General features: G+C 45.8%; 2 non-coding genes and 1 pseudogene across 2 annotated transcripts; all 3 read right to left on the reverse strand.

Moving 5' to 3' along the window:
* Positions 1 to 258: 258 nt before the first annotated feature.
* On the reverse strand, positions 259 to 377 carry LOC123126460 (5S ribosomal RNA). Its single transcript, XR_006461706.1, has one exon. It is a non-coding gene; the product is annotated as a 5S ribosomal RNA (ribosomal RNA).
* Positions 378 to 678: 301 nt separating this feature from the next.
* Positions 679 to 797, reverse strand: LOC123126685 (5S ribosomal RNA). Its single transcript, XR_006461912.1, has one exon. It is a non-coding gene; the product is annotated as a 5S ribosomal RNA (ribosomal RNA).
* A 301-nt stretch (positions 798 to 1,098) lies between these two features.
* LOC123126763 (uncharacterized) lies at positions 1,099 to 1,217 on the reverse strand (annotated as a pseudogene).
* Positions 1,218 to 6,959: the final 5,742 nt, after the last annotated feature.

A 6,959-nucleotide genomic window follows, 5' to 3' on the forward strand; every position in this document is an offset into this window, starting at 1 on the left:
GCTCCACTACACACACGATTGCACATTCCTTTGGCCGCTCCCGCTCAACTACGGAGACGAGTTTTACCACGGTTCAACTGCACCAGTGCCTATTTACCATGGTTTCGACCCCTTTCAGAACACGCTTGCCGCCGCTAGACGCGTGAATAATGAGCAGCGAGCTAAAACTTACCGTAAACGTGCAAAATAATAAAACGTGCTAAACATACGTCGCGCTCGTGCGTTTTGTTTTGCACGCGGTACAAAAAAATTAAAAAGGGAATGCAACACGAGGACTTCCCAGGAGGTCACCCTTCCTAGTACTACTCTCGCCCAAGCACGCTTAACTTCGGAGTTCTGATGGGATCCGGTGCTTTAGTGCTGGTATGATCGCATCCGACATGTTACCCCCGTCTTCGTCCCTTATGCTTGCCCCTCCCAGCTCCACTACACACACGATTGCACATTCCTTTGGCCGCTCCCGCTCAACTACGGAGACGAGTTTTACCACGGTTCAACTGCACCAGTGCCTATTTACCATGGTTTCGACCCCTTTCAGAACACGCTTGCCGCCGCTAGACGCGTGAATAATGAGCAGCGAGCTAAAACTTACCGTAAACGTGCAAAATAATAAAACGTGCTAAACATACGTCGCGCTCGTGCGTTTTGTTTTGCACGCGGTGCAAAAAAATTAAAAAGGGAATACAACACGAGGACTTCCCAGGAGGTCACCCATCCTACTACTACTATCGCCCAAGCACGCTTAACTTCGGAGTTCTGATGGGATCCGGTGCTTTAGTGCTGGTATGATCGCATCCGACATGTTACCCCCGTCTTCGTCCCTTATGCTTGCCCCTCCCAGCTCCACTACACACACGATTGCACATTCCTTTGGCCGCTCCCGCTCAACTACGGAGACGAGTTTTACCACGGTTCAACTGCACCAGTGCCTATTTACCATGGTTTCGACCCCTTTCAGAACACGCTTGCCGCCGCTAGACGCGTGAATAATGAGCAGCAAGCTAAAACTTACCGTAAACGTGCAAAATAATAAAACGTGCTAAACATACGTCGCGCTCGTGCGTTTTGTTTTGCACGCGGTGCAAAAAAATTAAAAAGGGAATGCAACACGAGGACTTCCCAGGAGGTCACCCATCCTAGTACTACTCTCGCCCAAGCACGCTTAACTTCGGAGTTCTGATGGGATCCGTGTTGGAGAACGTAGCAGAAATTCAAAATTTTCTACGCATCACCAAGATCAATCTATGGAGTTTACTAGCAACGAAGGGAAGGGGAGTGCATCTACATACCCTTGTAGATCGCGATGCGGAAGCGTTGCAAGAACGCGGATGAGGGAGTCGTACTCGTAGCGATTCAGATCGCGGTTGATTCCGATCTAAGCACCGAAAGTACGGTGCCTCCGCGTTCAACACACGTGCAGCCCGGTGACGTCTCCCACGCCTTGATCCAGCAAGGAGAGAGGGAGAGGTTGGGAAGACTCCATCCAGCAGCAACACGACGGCATGGTGGTGGTGGATGAGCGTGGCAATCCCGCAGGGCTTCGCCAAGCACCGCGGGAGAGGAGGAGGAGGGAGAGGGGTAGGGCTGCACCAAAAGGAGACGTTCTCATGTCCGTATGGCAGCCCAAACCTCAAGTATATATAGGGGGGAAGGGGGCTGCGCCCCCTTTAGGGTTTCCACCCCCAAGAGGAGGCGGCCAGCCCTAGATCCCATCAAGGGGGGCGGCCAAGGGGAGGAGAGTGGGAGGCGCCCCACTAGATGGGCCCTAAGGCCCATCTGGACCTACGGTTTGCCCCCTCCCACTCTCCCATGCGCCTGGGCCTTGGTGGGGGGGCGCACCAGCCCACCTGGGGCTGGTCCCCTCCCACACTTGGCCCACGCAGCCTTCTGGGGCTGGTGGCCCCACTTGGTGGACCCCCGGGACCCTCCCGGTGGTCCCGGTACATTACCGATTTCACCCGAAACTTTTCCGGTGACCAAAACAGGACTTCACATATATAAATCTTTACCTCCGGACCATTCCGGAACTCCTCGTGACGTCCGGGATCTCATCCGGGACTCCGAACAACATTCGGTAACCATGTACATACTTTCCCTATAACCCTAGCGTCATCGAACCTTAAGCGTGTAGACCCTACGGGTTCGGGAACCATGCAGACATGACCGAGACGTTCTCCGGTCAATAACCAACAGCGGGATCTGGATACCCATGTTGGCTCCCACATGTTCCACGATGATCTCATCGGATGAACCACGATGTCGGGGATTCAATCAATCCCGTATTCAATTCCCTTTGTCTAACGGTATGTTACTTGCCCGAGATTCGATCGTCGGTATCCCTATACCTTGTTCAATCTCGTTACCGGCAAGTCTCTTTACTCGTTCCGTAACTCACATCATCCCGTGATCAACTCCTTGGTCACATTGTGCACATAATGATGATGTCCTACCGAGTGGGCCCAGAGATACCTCTCCGTTTACACGGAGTGACAAATCCCAGTCTTGATTCGTGCCAACCCAACAGACACTTTCGGAGATACCCGTAGTGCACCTTTATAGCCACCCAGTTACGTTGTGACGTTTGGCACACCCAAAGCATTCCTACGGTATCCGGGAGTTGCACAATCTCATGGTCTAAGGAAGTGATACTTGACATTAGAAAAGCTCTGAGCAAACGAACTACACGATCTTGTGCTAGGCTTAGGATTGGGTCTTGTCCATCACATCATTCTCCTAATGATGTGATCCCGTTATCAACGACATCCAATGTCCATGGTCAGGAAACCGTAACCATCTATTGATCAACGAGCTAGTCTCCTAGAGGCTTACTAGGGACATGGTGTTGTCTATGTATCCACACATGTATCTGAGTTTCCTATCAATACAATTCTAGCATGGATAATAAACGATTATCATGAACAAGGAAATATAATAATAACCTATTTATTATTGCCTCTAGGGCATATTTCCAACAGTCTCCCACTTGCACTAGAGTCAATAATCTAGTTCACATCACCATGTGATTAACACTGACAGGTCACATCACCATGTGACCAACACCCAAGAGTTTACTAGAGTCAACAATCTAGTTCACATCTCTATGTGATTAACACTCAACGAGTTCTGGTTTGATCATGTTATGCTTGTGAGAGAGGTTATTAGTCAACGGGTCTGAACCTTTCAGATCCGTGTGTGCTTTACGAATATCTATGTCATCTTTGTGGATGCTACCACGCGCTACTAGGAGTTGTTCCAAATAACTGCTTTACTATACGAATCCGGTTTACTACTCAGAGTCATCCGGATTAGTGTCAAAGTTTGCATCGACGTAACCCTTTACGACGAACTCTTTTACCACCTCCATGATCGAGAAAATTCCTTAGTCCACTAGATACTAAGGATAAGTTCGACCGCTGTCATGTGATCCTTTCCCGGATCACTATTGTACCCCTTGACCAACTCATGGCAAGGCACACTTCATGTGCGGTACACAGCATAGCATACTGTAGAGCCTACGTCTAAAGCATAGGGGACGACCTTCGTGCTTTCTCTCTCTTCTGATGTGGTCAGGTCTTGAGTCTTACTCAATACTCACACCTTGTAACACAGCCAAGAACTCCTTCTTTGCTGATCCATTTTGAACTCTTTCAAAATCATGTCAAGGTGTGCGTTCTTTGAAAGTATCATCAGGCGTCTTGATCTATCTCTATAGATCTTGATGCCCAATATGTAAGCAGCTTTATCCAGGTTTTCCTTTGAAAAACTCCTTTCAAACAACCCTTTATGCTTTCCAGAAATTTTATATCATTTCGGATCAACTATATGTCATTCACATATACTTATCAGAAATGTTGTAGCGCTCCCACTCACTTTATTGTAAATACAAGTTTCTAACAAACTTTGTATAAACCCAAAAACTTTGATCACTCCATCAAAGTGTATATTCTGACTCCGAGATGCTTGCTCTAATCCATGGAAGGATCGCTGGAGCTAGCATACCTTTTAGCATCCTTAGGATCGACAAAAACTTTCTGATTGTATCACATACAACCTTTCCTTACGAAAACTGGTAAGGAAACTTGTTTTGACATCCATCTGCTAGATTTCACAAATGCAGATAATGCTAACATGATTCCGACGGACTTAAGCACCGCTACGGATGAGAAAATCTCATCGTAGTCAACTCCTTGAACTTGTGGAAATACTCTTTGCCACAAGTCGAGCTTCATAGACGGTAACATTACCGTCCACGTCCGTCTTCTTCTCAAAGATCCATTTATCTCGGATTTCATGGCTCTTAACCATTTGTCGGAATATGGGCCCACCATCGCTTCTCCATAGCTCGTAGGTTCAGTATTGTCCAACAACATGATATCTCAGACAGGATCACGTACCACTCTGAAGTAGCACGCATCCTCGTCGTCCTACGAGGTTTGGTAGTGACTTGATCCGAAGTTTCATGATCACTATCATAAGCTTCCACTTCAATTGGTGTAGGTGCCACAGGAACAACTTCCTGTGCCCTGCTACACACTAGTTGAAGTGACGGTTCTATAACCTTATCAAGTCTCCACCATCCTCCCACTCAATTCTTTCGAGAGAAACTTTTCCTCGAGAAAGGACTCGTTTCTAGAAGCAATTACTTTTGCTTCCAGATCTGAAATAGGAGGTATACCCAACTGTTTTGGGTTTTCTATGAAGATGCATTTATCCGCTTTGGGTTCGAGCTTATCAGCCTGAAACTTTTTCTCATAAGCATCGCAGCCCCAAACTTTTAAGAAACGACAACTTAGGTGTCTCTAAATGGTGTCGTCTCAACGGAATTGCGTGGTGCCCCTTTTAAAGTGAATGCGGGTGTCTCTAATGCCTAACCCATAAACGATAGTGGTAATTTGATAAGAAACATCATGGTATGCACCATATCCAATAGGGTGCAGTCATGATGTTCGGACACACCATCACACTATGGTGTTCCAGGCGGTATTAATTGTGAAACACTTTCCACAATGTCTTAATTGTGTGCCAAACTCGTAACTCAGATATCTCTATGATCATATCATAGACATTTTATCCTCTTGTCACGACAATCCTCGACTTCACTCTGAAATTACTTGAACCTTTCAATAATTCAGACTTGTGTTTCATCAAGTAAATATTCTCAGCATCTACTCAAATTATCTGTGAAGTAAGAACATAATGATATCCACTGCATGCCTCAGAACTCATTGGACTGCATACATCAAAATGTATTACTTCCAATAAGTTGCTCTCTTGTTACATCTTACTGAAAACGAGGACTTTCAGTCATCTCGCCCATGTGGTATGATTTGCATGTCTCAAGTGATTCGAAATCAAGTGAGTCCAAGCGATCCATCTGCATGGAGTTTCTTCATGCATATATACCAATAGACATGGTTCGCATGTCTCAATCTTTTCAAAAATGAGTGAGTCCAAAGATCCATCCACATGGAGCTTCCTCATGCGTTCTATACCAATATGACTCAAGTGGCAGTGCCACAAGTATGTGGTACTATCATTACTATCATATATCCTTTTTGGCATGAACATGTGTATCACTACGATCGAGATTCATTTTAGGTGCAAGACCATTGAAGGTATTATTCAAACAAACAGAGTAACCATTATTCTCCTTAAATGAATAACCGTATTGCGATAAACATAATCCAATCATGCTCAACGCAAACACCAAATCTCGATAGTAGAGGGAGCATGCGATGCTTGATCACATCAACCTTGGAAACACTTCCAACACATATCGTCATCTCACCTTTAGCTAGTCTCCGTTTATTCCGCAGCTTTTATTTCGAGTTACTAACACTTAGCAACCGAACCGGTATCTAATACCCTGGTGCTGCTGGGAGTACTAGTAAAGTACACATTCATATGACGTATATCCAATATACTTCTGTCGACCTTGCCTGTCTTCTCATCTACCAAGTATCTAGGGTAGTACTGCTTCAGTGACCGTTCCTCTTATTACAGAAGCACTTAGTCTCGGGTTTGGGTTCAACCTTGGGATTCTTCACTAGAGCAGCAAACGACTTGCTGTTTCATGAAGTATCCCTTTTGCCCTTGCCCTTCTTAAACTAGTGGTTCTACTAACCATCAACAATTGATGCTCCTTCTTGATTTCTACTCTCGCGGTGTCAAACATCGCGAATAGCTCAAGGATCATCATAACTATCCTTGATATGTTATAGTTCATCACGAAGCTCTACTAGCTTGGTGGCAGTGACTATGGAGAACTATCACTATCTCATCTGGGAGATTAACTCCCACTCGATTCAAGCGACTGTGGCACTCAGACAATCTGAGCACACGCTCAACGATTGAGCTTTTCTCCCTTAGTTTGCAGGCTTAGGAAACTTGTCAGAGGTCTCATACCTCTTGACGTGGGCACTAGTCTGAAATCCCAATTTCAGTCTTCGGAACATCTCACATGTTCTGCGACGTTTCAAAACGTCTTTGGTGCCACAATTCTAAACCGTTAGCATTACGCACTGAACTATCACGTAGTTATCAAAACGTGTATGTCAGATGTTCCGCAACATCTACAGACGACGCTGAGGTTCAGCACACCGAGCGGTGCATTAAGGACATAAGCCTTCTGTGCAGCAATGAGGACAATCCTCAGTTTACGGATCCAGTCCGCATAATTGCTACTACCAACTTTCAACTAAATTTTTCTCTAGGAACATATCTAAACCAGTAGAACTTAAAGCGCAAGACATAATTCGCAAAGACCTTTTGACTATGTTCATGATAATGAAGTTCGTCTGATTAATGAACTCCCACTCAGATAGACATCCCTCTAGTCATCTAAGTGATACATGATCCGAGTCAAACTAGGCCGTGTCCGATCATCACGCGAGACGGACTAGTCATCATCGGTGAACATCTCCATGTTGATCGTATCTGCTATACGACTCATGTTCGAC

This window comes from Triticum aestivum, chromosome 5D, assembly GCF_018294505.1.
Source record: "Triticum aestivum cultivar Chinese Spring chromosome 5D, IWGSC CS RefSeq v2.1, whole genome shotgun sequence".
Lineage (NCBI taxonomy): Eukaryota > Viridiplantae > Streptophyta > Magnoliopsida > Poales > Poaceae > Triticum > Triticum aestivum.